The sequence below is a fragment of the Megachile rotundata genome, chromosome 16, assembly GCF_050947335.1.
Source record: "Megachile rotundata isolate GNS110a chromosome 16, iyMegRotu1, whole genome shotgun sequence".
Classification (NCBI taxonomy): domain Eukaryota; kingdom Metazoa; phylum Arthropoda; class Insecta; order Hymenoptera; family Megachilidae; genus Megachile; species Megachile rotundata.
In genome coordinates, this window is record NC_134998.1 from 6909451 (window position 1) to 6931467 (window position 22017).

The 22017-nt window shown below is 37.8% G+C and overlaps 1 protein-coding gene across 11 annotated transcripts in view; it reads left to right on the forward strand.

Moving 5' to 3' along the window:
* The window catches only part of heph (polypyrimidine tract-binding protein 1 heph), a 483336-nt gene that overhangs the window by 383805 nt on the left and 77514 nt on the right, over positions 1-22017 (forward strand). The gene's annotated exons all lie outside the window — the stretch shown is intronic.

Below are 22017 nucleotides of genomic sequence, written 5' to 3' on the forward strand. Positions count from 1 at the left end.
TTTCTAAAGACTTAACGAGGTTTTTGAAGACCCCGCCTCCGGAGCCCCGAGCGCAGGGAAATATATGTATGCGCATCGAGTAACCTTTAAACGGGATTAATTCTAATTAACAGCTGAACCTCCCTGACAATTCTAATAAGTGAATTCTAACAATTCTAACAAGAGAACCATTCTAATTTCTTTTCTAAAGACTTAACAAGGTTTCTAACGACTCCGCCTGCGGAGCCCCGAGCGCAGGGAAATATATGTATGCGCATCGAGTAACCTTTAAACGGGATTAATTCTAATTAACAGCTGAACCTCCCTGACAATTCTAATAAGTGAATTCTAACAATTCTAACAAGAGAACCATTCTAATTTCTTTTCTAAAGACTTAACAAGGTTTCTAACGACTCCGCCTGCGGAGCCCCGAGCGCAGGGAAATATATGTATGCGCATCGAGTAACCATTAAACGGAAATCATTCTAATTAACAGCTGAACCTCCCTGACAATTCTAATAAGTGAATTTTAACAATTTTAACGAGTAAACCATTTTAATTTATTTCCTAAATATCTTCCAAGTACAAATACATCGAAAGTAGAACAAAAACAAGAGACTCTTCATAAAAACATTTTTTCGACAAAATATGGATGTGTTTCAGTGAAGTTACCCTCGGAAAAATCCACCTTATTCAACTGGAGTGTTTAAACAGAGGGGAAAGAAATAGACGAAGAAAATAAAAAAAATGGGGCAGAACGAGATATGAAGGAACAAATCCCGTTTTTTGGCCGTAGATTTCGATGCTCGTTAAGCTCAACCATCGTTCCCTGCTTCCGGCCTCTTGGCTCCGACCGGATGTTCATCTAACCCCTTAAAAAATTTCTGCTCTACGTATCAGTACGGATGTATACCACGAATTTCCAAAGCCTTTTGGATGTTTTTAAAAAAATTGAAAACAGTGTCGTCATCAAGAAACTGATAAAACTGAAACGTACGAATCATTACATTTACATTAAAAATGATTACATTCTAAATAAATAACATTTTAAATAAATTACATAAAAAATTATTACACACTAAATAAAGAATATTGCAATTTGAAATAAAGCATATTCCAATTTCTATACAGATTTTAATTAATTTTCGTTTCAATCAATCTTCATTAAGTTAATTCAAAAAATCAGCGACACGCAGGGAAAAACGATAGTCAATACTCGAGGGAGACAATAGCGCACAATTATCAAAATTAAAAGCATAAGTGCAAAATGCAGCCGTTTCTGGCGTCCCAGCAAAGCGCGCAAATAACGGTGAAGCGTTAAGCAAACTCGTCGTCGAACTCGTCATCTTATATACGGAAAGCAAAACGCGAGAAGGCAATTAAAAAAATGGAAAGCTCCCCGGGGTGAAAGTATACCCTTAATTAGATGCAGAATAAACAGAAACGAAAAAGTTTGACAAATATTAGTAAGCTGGTTACAAAAGGATAACGTAGGAATGCGATGAAGAAGTAGGTCGTAAACGCCATGGTAGTCCATATTTAAGTAAACGAGCTCGTTACGTGCGATACACCGTAAAAATCGATAGGGTAGAGGGAGACTCGTGCACGCACCCCTTCACGCAGTTTTTACTGCACCCAATCTCCCTCCGCGTTTGCATAATGGAAATTTAATCTTAATTTAATGCTGCCTGCAGGGATCCAACGAATATGCTACCCGTTCGTAAATAATTCCATGATATCTTTTGTTCTTCGACGTATTTAGGCAAATTGTTCGAGTTGCATGTAAATGGCGATTTTTTCGCGAAATAACAAATTTCACGACGTTTACCGGCATCGAAAATATTCACTGTTGCATGAACGGTTATTTGATCGATACACGCTTTGTTATTAATGCTGCTCTTGCATTATTAGTTTTAGAGGGCATATTTAGGTTTTTAAGTTATTTATTTTAAAGGTATTTAGGTTTTTAATCGATTATTACAGTGAGAGGACAAGTTTGTAGCGATTAACTGCTTTTATTGTGCGCGACAAATGCAGCTTGCGACAAATGTAGCTCGCGACAAATGCAGCTTGCGACAAATGTAGCTTGCGACAAATGCAGCTTGCGACAAATGCAACGCACTACAGATACAACTCGTCTCAAAAGTGTTACGTGGTAAATTTAACTCTTGACGAATACAGCTTGCGACAAATGCAGCTTGCGACAATTGCAGCTTGCGACAAATATAGCCCGCGACAAATGCAGCACGCGACAAATAGAGCACGCGATATATGCAGCGCGTGACAAATACAACATGTCCCAAAAGTGTTACGTAGTAAATTTAACGCTTGACGAATGCAGCTTGCGACAAATGCAGCTTGCGACAATTGCAGCTTGCGACAATTGCAGCTTGCGACAAATGTAGCCCGCAACAAATACAGCTCGTGACAAATACAACTCATCCTAAAAGCATTACGTGGTAAATTCAACGCTTGACTATTGCAGCTCGTGACAAATGCAGCTTGCGACTAATGCAGCTCGCGACGAATGCAGCACGCGACAAATGCAGCACGCGACAAATGCAGCACGCGACAAATGCAAATCACGACAAATGTAGCGCGTGATAATTGCAACTGGTCCCAAAAGTGATACGTGGTAAATTTAACACGCGATGAATATAGCTCGTGAAAAATGCAGCTTGCGACAGATGCAGCTCGCGTCAAATACAGCACTCGACAAATGCAGCTCGCGACAAATGCAGCTTGTGTCAAATGCTGCTCACGAAAAAATTCCACTTATGTTACCTCGTAATCCTAATGATCACTGCGTTCATTAACTGCTCCTGCGGAGCGTCGCGCATACCGATATTTCCCTGCGCTCGGGGCTCCAGAGGCAGGAGCTTCAAAATCCTCTCTAAACGCTACTTTATCCTACATTTTTTTTTTAAATAAGTATATTAAAAGAAGTGTACATAATATCTAAATAGAAATTGAAAAGTTATCTCCGAAATTTCTTTTCATTATCCAAAAACGTGTAGGTAAGGACGTAACAGGTGTCCCTCCGATTCTTCCGATTCGCCTTGAATTTCGATTCGATCGAAGTTTACCTTACACAGTTACTCTAATCTCGTTTTTTCCATCGCGTTCCATTGGCGCACGTGTGCAGCATCCCTTAATCCACTCGGAAGCCAGAATTCAATATCGAAGGTGATGCATAGAATTTCTCATTTTTATATTTATTTAAGAAAATAAAATTGCAAGATTGCTTTTATGAGTCTTTCCTTGTTTTTAATTTTATGGGGCGTGATTTAGAACCGCGCCGTTTTATGGCTGCCACTGTGAATGGATTAACTGGTTCTGAACCACCGGAAGTACGGTTTATGTTCCATGACGGTCAATTTACGAGGAGAGTTACATTGTGTTTTTATCGAACAGAAGTGGTTTAAATCATAGATTGCTTAAATAAATTTGCTATTTAAACAACAATTTAATTTAAACAAACAATTCGCTATTTTCAAATTTGGAATTATTGATGACAAAAAGTTTCAACAGCAAAGACTTAAAAATTGAAATTGCAAAAATATAAAAATTTAAATTGTACAAACATAAAAATTGAAATTGCGGAAATATCAAAATTTCTACCGCAAAAATATAAAAATTTAAAACAGAAAAGATTGAGAGATACATAAATGAAAACTTTGGAACTTAAATTTTAGGAAGTACAATTACGACCACTTGAACGAACAGAAAATATTTTCCCAGTCAGTAAATTTTTACGGAATTTTTTTAATTACGAATGTACCTTTCTTAATATCGAAGAAAAGGACAATTTTTCTGATGAAATTGGTAGTGAGTTCATTAGGTTTCTTTGCTCGAAACTTTCAGTTCCACGTGGACTTCATTTTCCCTTCCTTCACGGTATGCTTCATTTTTCCGTTGTATAAATTTAATTAAAAGTTGAATGAAAAATCTGGAAGTTTCTCCGAACATATTTCGAATGTGCTTATCATGTAAAAAACGCGTCATAAAATTACTATTGTTAAAACAGTTTGTCATCGAATAAAACCGATTGAAGCAAGGAATATTTTTCGTTTCTTAATTTCCGACCTGTCGGCAAACAGGCTATTAATTTCGTACTCGCGCATGCAAAGTGAAATATCAAAAACGATGATCATTTTTCCATTTGCAGAACATCTTAGAATTTATACAAAATGAAACTGGAATGAAATTTGTCACCAACGAGAATAGAATTCTATTTCCTGTATTTTTGTCATGAAATAATAGCGATGGGTTCATTGTGTCGTGGGAGAAAAAGAGAAAAAAAGACTGGTGTACCCGGTGAAAATGGACCCAGTTTTTCAATACATCGTACGTTTCGGATCGAACAGTCTCTGTTTCTGCTTTTATTATGCGACTCGTTGTTCTTGTCGCAAACAGCGGCCTTGTTTGCCTTTACGTGTTCGAAACGCTGTTGTAACGGATGGTCCGGTTGGGAGGTAGATCGAAATGTAAAAATATGTTGGGGATTTTGGGTATTTTTGGTTGGGAGGTGCGGAGGTGGAAATGTGCATTTTGGGATTTTAGGGGGTGGGGAATTGGAGAGTGAGAATTTTGGAATTCGGGAATTTTGGACTTTGGGAATTTGGAATTTTGGAATTTTGGAATTTTGGAATTTTGGAATTATGGAATTTTGGAATTTTGGAATTTGGAATTTTGGGACTATAGGATATGGGAAATTGATATTTTGGAATTTGGAAATTTAGAATTTTGGGCTTTGAAAATTTGGAAAATTGGAATTTTGGAATTTTGGGACATGGAAACTTGGAATTTTGGGATTTTCAGATTTGGGGATTTGGAAATTTGGAATTTTGGAAATTTGGAAATTTGGAATTTTTGAATTTTTGAATTTTTGAATTTTTGAATTTTGGAATTTGGGAATTTGGGAATTATGGAATTTTGGAATTTTGGAATTTGGAATTTTGGGACTTTAGGATATGGGAAATTGATATTTTGGAATTTGGAAATTTAGAATTTTGGGATTTGAAAATTTGGAAATTTGAAAAATTGGAAAATTGGAATTTTGGAATTTTGGGACTTGGAAACTCGGAATTTTGGGATTTTCAGATTTGGGGATTTGGAAATTTGGAATTTTGGAAATTTGGAAATTTGGAATTTTTGAATTTTTGAATTTTTGAATTTTTGAATTTTGGAATTTTGGAATTTTGGAATTTGGGAATTTGGGAATTTTGGAATTTGGGAATTTTGGAATTTGGGAATTTGGGAATTTTGGAATTTCAAATTTGGAATTTTGGAATTTTGGGACTTTAGGATATGGGAAATTGATATTTTAGAATTTGGAAATTTAGAATTTTGGGATTTGAAAATTCGGAAATTTGGAAAATTGGAATTTTGGGATTTTAGGACTTGGAAACTCGGAATTTTGGAATTTTGAGATTTGGGAATTTGGGAATTTGGAAATTTGGAATTCTGGAGTTTAGAATTTTTGAATTTTTGAATTTTGGGATTTGAAAATGCGGAAATCTAGGGATTTTGGAATTTATAAATTTGGAAATCTAGAGATTTTTTAATTTATGAACTTGGAATTCTAGGGATTTTGAATTCAACTATTTGGAAATATAGGGATTTTGGAATGTATACACTTGGAAATGTAGGAATTTTTGAATATATAAATTTGGAAATCTAGGGATTTTGGAATTGACCAATTTAGAAATATAGGGATTTTGGAATTTATGAACTTGGAAATCTAGGGATTTTTTAATTTATCAATTTAGAAATATAGAGATTTTGGCATTTATGAACTTGGAAGTCTAGGGATTTTTGAATTAACCAATTTAAAAATTTAGGGATTTTGGAATTTATGAACTTGAAAATCTAGGGATTTTGGAATTAACCAATTTAGAAATATAGGGATTTTGGAATTTACCTATTTAGAAAGATAGAGATTTTGGAATTTATGAACTTGGAAATCCAAGGATTTTTGAATTTACAAATTTGGAAACCTGAGGATAATTTAGAAAATTGGAAAATTACGGACTATAAAATTTGACTGTTGGTATTTAGAAATTTAAAAAAATTTCATGTTTCACTACGCGTCACGTATAGCCAACAAAACCAGGGTTCGCAAATAAACAAAACTTCAATTTCCCTAATAAAAAGACTGCAATCGCAATGAATTACCGATTTCAAGAATCTCGAAAAAACACCCCATCGAGAGTAACTCGAGCAACAATCCACCCCCGACGGCAAGAAACGGTGCGCGGCACCTTGAAAGCAGAAAAGGGCGAAGGAAGTGGCACGCGATCGGCTTTTCGACTTTTCCAGCACGCCGGGGCGGCAATAAAAATAGAAAGAAAGGGGAAATTGGTAAAGTCGGTGACCCGGAGCGCGGAGGAGGTACGAGTAACGTGGTACGGGGATGAAAGGTCGGCCAGGAGTTTTTCGCCGAGGGCTTTTCTGCGGCTTCCAGTCCCATTGGCTAACCGCGAACCAGCAGTTTCCCTTTTTCCCAAGGGAGAGACTCGTTCCCGTTGTCCCTGTCCCGTGCTCGTTACGTTTTTCACTTCCTCGACCGACCGGCAACTTTGCCGCGAAACTTTTTCATCCTGACTTTTGCCCCTCTTTTCGGACCACCCTCTTTGGGAACGTTACTTACGAGGATTGTTAAGGATTTGACGGACGTCGATTTTTATCAATTTTTCACCTGCCTGCTTTTATAACAAATACCCGACACGACATTGCCTTTCAAATTTTTTAAAACCAACAGCCAGTATTGGACGCTGAAATTTTTATGACGTTTTCGTGTACCTGAAAGGAATTTTTTAAAACTTTGGAAGACCGTAAACGACCATCAAATTTTACGGTTAAAAATGTATACCTGTGCATTCATATATAGCTTCATAAAAAAATTGTTTATAATTTGCACAGTATGAAAAAATTAATAAAAGAATGAGTCGCGAAGCAGCTGCGACAGGTAGATAAACAAGATACGGTTATTTATGTATGCGCCATAATTTATGCCTTGTTACTTTCCATAATAACGCTGTGTAACCCCGTCGAGTAGAAAGTAGACCAACGAGGCTGTCGAAGCAAGTGGAAATAAAAGAATCGTCCGTGTCCAACGGCGTGGGATCGATCCGAGAGCTAGAGGCCGATTAATAAATTGCTTCCGTTCAATTATAGGCTGTGATAAATCGAGCCGTCTACAGGTAGTCAGCCGACTCGTCACCGAGGAAATTGATCTCACACACGATCGACAGGCAAGTGTGCACACGTGCACGTGCATCGAACTTGGACCAGGGAAAATTGAAAAGTTAGCCCCTGTAGAGATTGACTGGTCGACAGGAGGACACGGTTGTACCACAGTGCCCCGTTAAATCTACCTATTTTCAAGATATACGTGCAGTTAATTTAACAACTCTTTTTTGCTTCGTTATGTTATTTAGGGATTTTGGGTAGTTTTTTGGGGCAGTGACGAGGAAAAGGAGAACTTGATTTCGAAATGGGATTCAATTTTTATTTTTGCAGCGTGCGACAAATGTAGCTTGCGACAAATGTAGCTTGTGACGAATGTAGCTAATGGTAGATGTAGTTTTTCACAAATTCATTGCGTGGTAAATCAGCGGATAGAAAATTTAACTAATGACGAATGCAGCTTGCGACAAATGCAGCTCGCGACAAATGCAGCACGTGACAAATGCAGCTTGCGACAAATGCAGCTCGCGACAAATGCAGCACGTGACAAATGCAGCTCGTGGCAAATGCAGCGCGAGACAAATGCAACTCATCACAAAAGTGTTACGCAGTAAATTCAACGCGTGACGAATACAGCTTGCAACAAATGCAGTTTGCGACAAATGTAGCTCGCGACAAATACAGCACGCGACAAATACAGCTTACGACAGATACAGCGCGTGACAAATGCGACTCATCCCGAAAGCGTTACGTTGTAAATTCAAAGCATGTCTATTACAACTTGAGACAAGTGCAGCTTGAGACAAGTGCAGCTTGCGACAAATGCAGCTCGCGACAAATGCAGCACGCGACAAATGCAGCTCGCGACAAAGGCAGCTCGCAACGAATACAACTCGTCCCAAAAGCGTTACGTGGTAAATTCAACGCATGACTGTTACATCTCGAGACAAATGCAGCTTGCGACAGATGTAGCTCGCGACAAATGCAGCTCGCGACAAATGTAGCTTACAAAAAATGCAGCTCGCAACAAAATCAAGTGGTGAATTCAGTACTGAGTAAATCCAGCACATTGTAAATCCAACTCGTTACAAATGCAACTCGCGACAAATGCAGCTCGCGACAAATGTAGCTCGCGACAAACTGAAGTAGCGAATTCAGTACTGAGTAAACCCAGCACACTGTAAATCCAACTCGTTACAAATGCAGCTCGCGACAAATGCAGCACAGTAAATGCACCAGGTGATATATCCTGTCGTGACAAACATGCATACATAATGTACTACGACAAATGTAACTCTATTAAAACCACCGCAAAATTACGTAGAAGTATGTCCCTAGATTCCTATGTTTCATCCCCCATTTCTAATCACTTTAAAATAATCACAATGTACGGCCATAAACGGTATGTCATTTATCTTATGCACCAGGTCGTCTACCCTTAGACCAGGTTTTCATGTTCATCACCCCGGTATTTGTCTTAATGAATTGAATCGTTGCTTTAAATGGTGCTCGACTAATTATTCTGAAAACAGAGCGAACGGTAGATTGTTCGTTTTCATGGAGGATCACGCGAATACCGAGTCTTTTGTTCGTCCAAAGTATCCCGATAGAATAACATTCATGAGGCTCGAATGATTTATTATAAGCAGGTTCGTCGGTTGAAAAGCATAATGCTGGTAGTATCGAGTTTTGTTGCCCGTGAGAACCGGCCCGTGTGCTCTTCCTATTGTAGACTCATGGAAACACGAGCTTTAACCGGAACCGAGGTAATCCTCTTAGCCTTTAGGGTGTTTATTAATTTTTTCGGGAATCCGCGATCGGACGTGCGAAAGCGAGAAATTGAAATTTATGGATTAATCTTTCGATCAATTAATTTCCACATATATTTTTATAATCCCTTCTATTTTATGTATAAAATGAACCTGTGGAAAGTTTGATAATCCAGAATCATCTTAGGTGAATGAAAGATCAATTTGCGCATATATTTTCCTAAGGGTACCCTTCATCTGATCTTTGGTCCTTCATCACGGAATATGTAGTCAAACTGGCGTCACACGAAAACCGTAACTCGGATGTGAAGGTGATGAGGGCTCGGAAGGAATTAACCCCCGAGATGCACGAGGGATGATCGCGTGCAAAAAGCTGTTTTCACGATCTTAAGGTCCGGTCCAGACGTTATTCCCAGCCGAATCGTGACCCGGGATTACCACGTGCGCACCCCTTGTCCCACTTCCTCGTCCAACTTGGTGCAATCTTCTCGCGCAGGCTACCGCATTCACCCTATGTCGCCCATAAAGACGTTATTGGATCGAATTCCCGTGCTACGCCGTAAACAACCCTCTTCTGATCTTGGTGCGCACGATACTTTGTGCTCAATGATTTCTGACGGGATTTTGAAATTAAACCCTCGAACATTTGAATAGCATGATAATGGTCTTTTAATACCGGTTATGGTGGGGAGGTTGGGGTTGGGATTTTGGGATTAAAGGAAGTTTGGGATTGTGGGGATATGAGGACTTTGGGGATTTTGGTACTTAGGTCTTCCATGCATTAGATTTTATTATTCTTAGATATTTCTGCATATTACTGGGTCAAATGTCTGTATCCTTAGATCCATAGATGTTTACAATCCATATCACTGTATTCCAAGTCCCAGATAAGTCCAGGTCCACATATCCACATGTTCCTAAAGCCTATATACTTATGTACTTAGATCCCAGACTTCTACATGATCAAATCCTTCTGTTCCTAGATCTGGACAAGCTCAGAACCCTATATACCCACATCCACATATCCCCACATATGTAGAACCCCAAATCCACATGTCCTTAGATTTTGAACCTAGATCTCTATGTCATCGAATCCTTATGTGAATGTGTCTCTATAATCCCAGACTCCTATACATCCAAATCCTTGTGTTCCTAGATCTGGACATCCTCAGATCCACATATGCCCATATCCTTGCTTCCACGTATGTAGAACCCCAAATCCACATGTCCTCAGACCTTGAACCTAGATCTGTATGTCATAGAATCCTTATGTGAATGTGTCTCTATAATCCCAGACTCCTATACATCCAAATCCTTGTGTTCCTAGATCTGGACATCCTCAGATCCACATATGCCCATATCCTTGCTTCCACGTATGTAGAACCCCAAATCCACATGTCCTCAGACCTTGAACCTAGATCTCTATGTCATCGAATCCTTATGTGAATGTGTCACTATAATCCCAGATTCCTATACATCCAAATCCTTGAGTTCCTAGATCTAAACATCCTCAGATCCACATATGCCCACATCCTTGCTTCCACATATGTAGAACCCCAAATCCACATGTCCTCAGACCTTGAACCTAGATCTGTATGTCATCGAATCCTTATGTGAATGTGTCTCTATAATCCCAGATTCCTATACATCCAAATCCTTGAGTTCCTAGATCTAAACATCCTCAGATCCACATATGCCCACATCCTTGCTTCCACATATGTAGAACTCCAAATCCACATGTCCTCAGACCTTGAACCTAGGGTCCTATATAATTAAATCCTCATGTAAGTGTATCCAGATCCCCATAACACCACATCCCCAGATTTGTCACATCCTCACACTCATATCCCCAGACATCCCCTGAAGTCCTCACATGCCCTTAAGTCCACCCATCCCCCTAAGTCCTCACATTGCTCACCCCAATATCCTCTACCCAAAACTGCAGTACCTTCTGCACACTATCCCACAAATTGACAACCGTACATAATTTCCAGTAACAAAAATAGTATCGCAAAAGGAAAAAAGGCGAGATATGCAATGCTTCAGCTAGCACATGTGGGTCCACAGCGCCCGACTGATACAATGGAGAAATAGTAAATATAAAGGAAACGTGTACACACGAACGGATGGAAATTTCACAGGACAGCTCGTCCCAAAGGATCAGGGAGAAAAGCCGTTTCTGTCCTCGAGCTAGAAGAGACCAGTTACAGGGAAGAAAGAAAGAGCGGTGTGATCCCCTTCTTTTCTCATCTGTGTTTATCTTCTTGTCCACGGGCTTCTTTCTGGACGTGGCTCGATCAAAATTTATTCACGCCATGCGAAACTCTCCGTGGACTTCTGACGTTCCTTTTTATATTTCAACGTGATTTTCTGCGAAATAAATTGCAAATTCATCGGTTTTGTATCGCTAATTCCTCGGTGAATAAATGAGCACAAAGATAAATATGCAGCTTGCAATAAATCGGAGGATATCCAAATACCAGACCAATATCGAGCCACCCCGTCTCCATTCTCACGATTGATGGAAAACGTAAGCGTCCAGCAACAGCATCATCCCCTACCGACGAATTAATGGTGTAGGGGGGTAAGAAGAGTTATTTCTGATTTAAATAAACTCTCAGAATCTCGTCTTCCAGTCGACGATCCGAACGAGGACTTGTTTGCTCGTCGTCGACGACGACGACGACGACAGAGGGGGTGGCAGAGGGGTGAACGTGAATGTAATTTATCCAAGCTATAAGGGATGCGAAACGGGTTTCCTGCGACTACGTTTGAACTCGTCCGCCCTCTTTCTACCCCTTCAATTTTCCCTCCAACCAAGTCTGTCTCTCTTTTTTCCACCCCCGTTTAAACGAGAGACTCGGTTGCAAAGAGTGGATCATGGGGGTGGTTGGCAGGAGGTTGTTAAGGTGGAAGCTCCGGTGAATCAAAGAAATATTATATCATTAATATAGACCCCAGGGTGCAATGGAGCCGAGTGTCTGCGTGGAGTTCCTCGTCCCCTTGAGCGTCTCGAGCAACCCCCACCTGCTTAAAATGAGGGGTGAGATCCTTACGAATATATATCTTGATAATTTAACGCGGCTTATGTAGCGGGCGTAACCATTGTTTACGACTTATAGGTTCGTTCCTAGTTCTGGAGCTAAGTAAAGAATGTACTCGAAGAGGGGTTGAAGAGAACCTCTGTCAACTCGCCAGAAGAAAAATCACAGCTACAGAGGGTTGGTGCAAAAGTGAAAATACTTCAATTTGATCAATTTCAAAATTTGTAAATATTAAGCTTGGAATTTGAGAACTTGCAAAACAGATTTGCAAAAATTAAATTTTTGAAAGTTTGCAGAATTCAGACAAATTCAGCTCGCGACAAATGCAGCTTGCGACAAATGTAGCTCGCGACAATTGCAGCTTACGACAAATACAGCGCGTGACAAATGCGACTCATCACAAAAGTGTTACATTGAAGATTCGACGCATGACTATTACAGCTCGAGACAAATACAGCTTGCAACAATTGCAGCACGCGACAAATGCAGCTTGCGACAAATGTAGCTCGCGACAATTGCAGCTTACGATAAATACAGTGCGTAACAAATGCGACACATCACAAAAGTGTTACATTGAAGATTCGGCGCTTGACTATTACAGCTCGAGACAAATGCAGCTTGCAACAATTGCAGCACGCGACAAATGTAGCTTACGACAATTGCAGCTTACGACAATTGCAGCTTACGACAAATACAGCGCGTGACAAATGCGACTCATCACAAACGTGTTACATTGAAGATTCGACGCTTGACTATTACAGCTCGAGACAAATACAGCTTGCAACAAATGCAGCTTGCAACAATTGCAGCACGCGACAAATGTAGCTTACGACAATTGCAGCTTACGACAAATACAGCGCGTGACAAATGCGACTCATCACAAAAGTGTTACATTGAAGATTCGACACTTGACTATTACAGCTCGAGACAAATGCAGCTTGCAACAATTGCAGCACGTGACAAATGCAGCTTGCGACAAATGTAGCTCGCGACAAATACAGCACGCGACAAATACAGCTCGCAACGAATGAAACTTGTCCCAAAAGCGTTACATGGAAAATTCAACGCATGACTATTACAGCTTGTGACAAATGCAGCGTGCGACAAATGTAGCTCGCGACAAATGCAGCTCGCGACAAATGTAGCTTACGACAAATGCAGCTCGCAACAAACACAAGTGGTGAATTTAGTACTGAGTAGATCCAACACATGAATTTGCAAAGTATACCAAATTTAAGAATTTATGAAATATAAATTTGCAAAAATGAAATTTAAAAAATTTTGCAGAATTCGTAAGATGAGTATCCCGGTATTTTTGACAGAGCAATCCGTAAACATGAGAATGTAATAACAAAATAATTCCCGAATTCTCGCTGGGATTTTTCCGAGATGAAGTACAGACAGCGGCGAATTTTCTTTATTAAATTCCGGGTGCTGACTCGTCTTAAGTATTCAACCCCTTCGACTCGTTCTTTGTGGATACGATCTCACCCCCTCTCGACGTGTCTCGATCGTCAGTCTTTTGTTCCCTCTGTTCCTTCGATGATAAACCACTGAATTCTTAAATACGAGCCACTCCGTTCGTTTCCTGACAAGGCACCCTTTTAAGCGATATCGATTCCATCCTCGGGGAAAAAATTCAGAATGTGGAACCGGGGGTTGGGGCTGGCTCGATGCAGATGCTTCTCTTAGCCATCGATTGGTACAAATCATAGGGGATGGGGTTGTTCCGAGTACTTTGGGGTTTCTCATTTTTTATTTACTTATTGTTTGCAAATGAGGTGATTTATGTCTTTAAGAACCTTGATCTGGTATTATCGGATAGTTAAAGGGGTTTGATATATTTCTAGGTTATTTTTAGGACTTTATTGGGTTTCTACATATATTTTTGGTTTACCATAATATGATTCTAGCCATCGATTGAAACAAATAGGGGATGGGGTTGGTGTTGAGTACTTTGGAATTAGGGGTGAGTTTCTCATTTTTTATTTACTTGCTTATCATTATTTTATTATATAATTTTTTATTTACTTACTTATCATCATTTTATTATATAATTTTTTATTTACTTACTTATCATCATTTTATTATATAATTTTTTATTTACTTACTTATCATCATTTTATTATATAATTTTTTATTTACTTACTTATCATCATTTTATTATGTCATTTTCTTATTTATTTACTTATTGTCATTTTATTATATAATTTTTTATTTACTCTTACTCATTATCATTTTATTATATAATTTTTTATTTACTCTTACTCATCATCATTTTATTATATAATTTTTTATTTACTCTTACTCATCATCATTTTATTATATAATTTTTTATTTACTCTTACTCATCATCATTTTATTATATAATTTTTTATTTACTCTTACTCATCATCATTTTATTATATAATTTCTTATTTACTTACTCAACACCATTTTATTATGTCATTTTCTTAATTGTTTACTTATTGTCATTTTATAACATCATTTTTTATTTACTTACATATCATCATTTTATTATGTCATTCTTTATTTACTGCCTTATTACTTTATTATGTCAATTTGACATAACGGCTTGTCGTCATTTCACGTCCTTAAGTCCCCAGATCGCCATACTTAAATAACCAGATAAAAGATCCGTTTAAGTTACATTTGTAAGAATATTTGAAATAGTAAACAGTTAGCTTTTAGTACCCGAATGCATATTTATTGCACACTGTTTATTTAGTATTCGCCGCGTCCGGTAACTGCAGAGAGCAGTAAAACGGGAATGAAATCATCGTGCAAACAATTGTGCGTAAAAAAATCGTTCTCGTAAAAGCAGTGATCAGAGAAGGGGCTTCGTTAGCTGGGCCACGAAATTTCGTCGCGGAAAAACGTGCAGTTTGCACGCGGAAATCAAGTTTCGCGATCGTTCATTCGCATTTCCATGGGAGGTGGTCGTCATTCTGCGGGGCCAGCTTGCGCGCCCTCTGCGGCTACCGCCGTCCACATACTGGGTGTCCGTAAACACCTCCACTTCATACCATCTTATAAAATGAAGGATTATAAGAAGTTTCGTACCTTCTTGTTAATTGTAGCTTGATATTATAACATTAACTGTAAATCGACTACCAAATAAAATTCATAAAATTGTAATTTTCTGAAAAAATATTTATATTCGGAATTTATTTGTGTTAGCTGTTAGTTGCATCATTCGACGATGAAAGAGTAGATACTCAACTGATATATTCATAATGTGACGGTGTATTATAATGAAACAGTGATCTGAGACTCATTGAGCACCGAACCTACTATGCTGAATTTTAAGTCTTCTTCTAAAAATGAAATATGTGTGTCAGCTGTTCACAGCATCATTCAAGGATGAAATAGTAGATACTCAACTGATATATTCATCATATAACCATGCGTTGTAATCAAAATAGTGATCTGAGACTCATTGAGCACCGAACCTACTATGCCGAAGTTTAAGTCTTCTTCTAAAAATGAAATATGTGTGTCAGCTGTTCACTGCATCATTCAAGGATAAAACAGTAGGTACTCAACTGATAAATTCATCATATAACCATGCGTTGTAATCAAAATAGTGATCTGAGACTCATTGAGCACCGAACCGACTATGCCGAATTTTAAGTCTTCTTCTAAAAATGAAATATGTGTGTCAGCTGTTCACAGCATCATTCAAGGATGAAATAGTAGATACTCAACTGATATATTCATCATATAACCATGCGTTGTAATCAAAATAGTGATCTGAGACTCATTGAGCACCGAACCTACTATGCCGAAGTTTAAGTCTTCTTCTAAAAATGAAATATGTGTGTCAGCTGTTCACTGCATCATTCAAGGATAAAACACTAGATACTCAAGTGATAAATTCATCATATAACCGTGTACTATAATGAAATACTGATCTGAGACTCATTGAGCGCCGAACCGACTATGCCGAATTTTAAGTCTTCTTCTAAAAATGAAATATGTGTGTCAGCTGTTCACAGCATCATTCAAGGATGAAATAGTAGATACTCAACTGATATATTCATCATATAACCATGCGTTGTAATCAAAATAGTGATCTGAGACTCATTGAGCACCGAACCTACTATGCCGAAGTTTAAGTCTTCTTCTAAAAATGAAATATGTGTGTCAGCTGTTCACTGCATCATTCAAGGATAAAACACTAGATACTCAAGTGATAAATTCATCATATAACCGTGTACTATAATGAAATACTGATCTGAGACTCATTGAGCGCCGAACCGACTATGCCGAATTTTAAGTCTTCTTCTAAAAACGAAATATGCGTGTCAGCTGTTCACTGCATCATTCAAGGATAAAATAGTAGATACTCAACTGATATATTCATCATATAACCATGCGTTGTAATCAAAATAGTGATCTGAGACTCATTGAGCACCGAACCGACTATGCCGAAGTTTAAGTCTTCTTCTAAAAATGAAATATGTGTGTCAGCTGTTCATTGCATCATTCAAGGATAAAGTAGTAGATACTCAACTGATAAATTCATCACATAACCGTGTACTATAATGAAATACTGATCTGAGACTCATTACGCACCGAACCGACTATGCCGAACTGTAAGTCTCCAAAAAATGAAACATCTAAAATAATTATAGAAGAATTTCTGTTATTAAGTTGTGTACTTCAACTGTCTTTTAATGAAGACATATCAAATTTTTATTTTAAAAGTAGAATTAAGGGGTGATGACAAGTAGAACACCGGGTATAGGGAAAAATTTGCACGACCGCGTACAGAAGCGCGAATAATGTCGCGACCGAACGAACCGTCCTGAATTTAACGCCCTTAACTCCGTTTCCAAGCGCTAATGACGCATAGAGCCACGCAATTGGGTTTTCATTTGAATCGAGGCAAATTCAGCGGGGGATCTCTGGCTAGGATACGATGTCCTTATGTCAAGACCACGCGTGCGCCGACCGAGCGTACGGTAAATCGACGAATGACCGCGCTATTATTGTTTGCCGATTAAACTAGCGCCCGTGATTTCCGTGAAAATGATCTATTCAACGGGAAATGAGGAAATCGTTCGGAACGAGTTACCACGTGCTCATATACTCGATTCTTCCGGTTCTATGTCTTTGGATCCACGTCAAGATTGAATCTTTCTTCATTTTTTTTTAACCTTTTAGACACGGTCTGAAGTTGAGCAAATTGTTGGAGTTGTTTTGGAGTTGAGCAAATTAGGGTTGTTCAAAGTAGAGTTGAAAGGAAATTACAGGGACGGAGATTGATAACATGGTGAAATTATTTTTTAGACTTAATGAAAGGTTCCGCATAGTCGGTTCGGTGGTCAATGAGATTCGGATCGATACGTGATTATACACCCTGCAGTCACACGATATGTGACTATGTAATTCATGGAAGAATGTGCGGAAATATTTTCACTTTCATCGGGTCAAAATATACCCCTTCCACTGCTATGACAAGGGATAAATATCGAATTATTGTAAATAACACTTATTCCCAAACGGGAAAATAAAGTTGTTCGCTAACTAGTCGAAGTCAGTTCGTCCGGTTCATCAAGGCCCTCGAAACAAAATGACCGGTTCGCGAAACGTTCACAGGATACAGCTAAGAAAAACGGTGGAGAGACACGAAAGACGTGCATCTTAAAAATGTAGAATCGGAAGAATGGGTGGCATGACGATAATCGTAGAGGCGTGGATAGCGTTCGTGGTAACCGAGCCCATTACAAGGGTAGAGGGCGCGTTTATGGGCTCGTAAATCACCATGAGAGGGTGGTACTGAGCGATTATTATTTTGTGGATACACACGTAGGCACTGAGTCTCAAAATTTTGGGGATTGGGAGATTCTGGAGTGTGGAGACTGAGGATGTGGGGAGATGTGTGATGTGTGGATGTTGAGTTCTTTATGTCTGTGGATCGGTTTGTGCTTGTGTTACTAGGTCTTTTATTTCTTTGTTATTGTTTAGTAGGTACTGAGTGGGTACTATAGTCTGTAGGTACTGATAGATGCATGGATGCGTAAGTAACAAGATATCTAGATATAATAGATATCCAAATATAATAGATATCTACATATGTAACTAAATACATATAGGTAACACGATACCTACATATTTAAGTAGATACATATAAGTAACATGATACCTAGGTAACAAGATAACTACACACGTAACTAGATACATACAGGTAACATGATACCTACATACCTAAGTAGATGCATATACCTAACATGATACCTAGGTAACAAGATATCTACATACCTAAGTAGATGCATATAAGGTAACATGATACTTGTATACTTAGATATCTACATACGTAACTAGATATATACATGCAACACGATACCTACATATCTAAGTAGAGGCACATACGTAACATGATACATAGATATCAAGATATCTACATACCTAAGTAGATACATATAGGTAACATGATACCTATATACTTAGATATCTACATACGTAACTAGATACGTACATGCAACATGATACCTACATACCTAAGTAGAGGCATATACGTAACATGATACCTAGACATCAAGATACCTACATACCTAAGTAGATGCATATAGGTAACATGATACTTGTATACTTAGATATCTACATACGTAACTAGATACATACATGCAACATGATACCTACATATCTAAGTAGAGGCACATACGTAACATGATACATAGATATCAAGATATCTACATACCTAAGTAGATACATATAGGTAACATGATACCTATATACTTAGATATCTACATACGTAACTAGATACGTACATGCAACATGATACCTACATACCTAAGTAGAGGCATATACGTAACATGATACCTAGACATCAAGATACCTACATACCTAAGTAGATGCATATAGGTAACATGATACTTGTATACTTAGATATCTACATACGTAACTAGATACATACATGCAACATGATACCTACATACCAAAGTAGAGGCACATACGTAACATGATACCTAGATATCAAGATATCTACATACCTAAGTAGATGCATATAAGGTAACATGATACTTGTATACTTAGATATCTACATACGTAACTAGATACATACATGCAACATGATACCTACATATCTAAGTAGAGGCACATACGTAACATGATACATAGATATCAAGATATCTACATACCTAAGTAGATGCATATAAGGTAACATGATACCTACATACTTAGATATCTACATATGTAAATTGATACCTACAGGTAACATGATACCCAGATATCTAGATATCTACATATGTCATTACATACATGAGTAACAAGATACCTATATACCTAGATGTCCACATGTTCAGATACCCAGTCTCCTAGTTCTGTGCAGAATTAGATCTTCATATGACTGAACAAAGCATTTGCAAATGAACTTTGTCAGATAAAAAATTGAAAAACCATTTCTGTGAGAATATCTGAATGGAGTATTTCGTTTATAATTTCAGAACATGTGGTTTATCCTAATTGAAGGCTACGCACATTCTCCGCAGATGAAATATTTTTTTATTCTACCCCCTTTTTTCATCGAGCAATGGAAGTTTGTAATTATAAAGTTAAACATAATGTAATTGTGAAGAGGGACTTCATTAAAAGAACACACAGAAGGAAACAAAGAAATTAAAGGGACGAGACATTGAAAACGAGGAGAAAAAGCTAAATGAAACGAGCAGAAAGAGTCGAAATAAAATTTCAAAGTTCCAGTGAGAATCGCCAGAGGGGAGGAAAGAGTTGGTTCTACAACTCCTAATTATTAATTTAAAGTTTGATGCTTTAACTACCTTTATAATTCTGCGTTTATTATTCTGCTAAAGGGACTGCTGGAATAGAAATAATATATCAATGTTTACACACTTCATTGAAAAATGGAATTTGTTTAAATTTTTTTTCCACATATCAATTGCTACATATACCAACTTCCACATATCCCAAATTCCACATATGTCAATTGTCACATATCCCAATTCCACATATGTCAATTCCCACATATCTCAAATTCCACATATCCCAAATCCCACATATTCCAATTTCCACATATGTCAATTCACACATATCCCAAATTCCACATATCCTAATTTCCACATATGTCGATTGCCACATATCCCAATTCCACATATGTCAATTCCCACATATCTCAATTCCTACATGTTCCAATTTCACATATGTCAATTCCCACGTATTCCAATTCCCACATATCCCAATTCCATATATGTCAATTCCCACATATCCCAATTCTACATATGTCAATTCCCACATATCCCAAATTCCACATATCTCAATTCCTACATGTTCCAATTCCACATATGTCAATTCCCACGTATCCCAATTCCCACATATCCCAATTCCACATATGTCAATTCCCACATATCCCAATTCTACATATGTCAATTCCCACATATCCCAAATTCCACATATCTCAATTCCTACATGTTCCAATTCCACATATGTCAATTCCCACATATCCCAATTCCACATATGTCAATTCCCACATATCCTAATTCCACATATCTCAATTCCTACATGTCCCAATTCCACATATGTCAATTCCCACATATACCAGTTCCACATATCCCAATTTCATATATGTCAATTTCCACATATCCCAAATTCCACATATCCCAATTCCCACATATCCCAATTCCACATATCTCAATTCCCACATATTCCAATTTCCACATATCTCAATTTCCACCTATATCCATTCCCACATATCCCTTTTTTCACATATCCCAATTTCTACATATGTCAATTCCTACATATCCCAATTGAATGCAAAATGGATTCCTCTCAAAATGTGAGCAAGGGGAGGGCACTTGAATGAACGTAAAAATTCAAGGAATGATAAAAAATTTTCTAAAAAGTGCAAACTGGTAAATATAAAGCTTGAAACTTGCTGTTACAAAGTGCAAAGTTGTTAATCGAGATTGGTGAATAAATAATCCTTTGATTAACAGGACATCTGCGAGACACGCAATTAATTAAAACCAAACTTTCCAACGTCCGAGTTTCTCAAAAGTTGCCAGTCTTCCTTCGCGGCCCTTTTTCCCTCTCTGTTTCTCTTTTCGCTGAATTTCTCTGTATTTCGAGTGTGTTTACTCAACCCCGAACTTCAGATATTCCATTACTGTCGTGTGCTCCGAGGCAAATGTAAAAATGCATTCCTTGCTTGTTTTCCTCCCTTTTTCCCTGCGTGATTCCAGAAGGAATCTGAAAGTTGTTCTGAAGATCGTGTTTGAACTTCTAGGCGGAAACAACCCGCTCAAATCTTTATTCTTTTTTCTAGCTGTTCCTTCAATATCGTTTCTAAAGAGTTTATTAAATTTTTTCAGCTTAGAAGAGAATGGAAAAATTCTTTAAAAGAATAATTTTTCATTTTGGGATCTCTTTTCTTTCTTTTTAAAGAATATCCTTTGTAGGTGATTTTCAGTGAGCTCAAAGAGAAAGTTCGTGCTTCGACGAAAAAAAGATGGAGGAGAAAATAATGTAGAATATTTAACGAGAGTAAAGAAAAGGATAGGAAAAGATGTCCTTTGAGGCGCTCGGACGAGAAATCGATATCGTTTAAAGCACTTGTTACAGTAAAGTGCTATTAATTATTTATTATTTCCAGAAGGACATTTCCTTCCTTAAGTTACCGTCCAAGAAATTAGCAATTTCTTTCCGTATCGTGCTACGTTGAGTGCATAATTTATTGTTGTACATAAATTATCGACGTAAATGGTTTTCTGATTTAAAATAACTATGCTGAAGTTTCAGGAGCACACTCTATTCATTTTACAGTGATATTTTACCAGTATGGGATTTATGGAGCTTGGAATTTATGGAAATTTGGGATTTTAGGATTTTGGGAGTTTTCGAGATTTGGGACTTTATGATTTTTTAATTTTGTAGGCTTCCCACATATCCTAAATTTCACATATCCCAATTTCACATATGTCAATTCCCACATATCCCAATTGCACATATGTCAATTTCCACATATCCCAATTCCACATATCCCAAATTCCACATATCCCAATTTCCACATATCC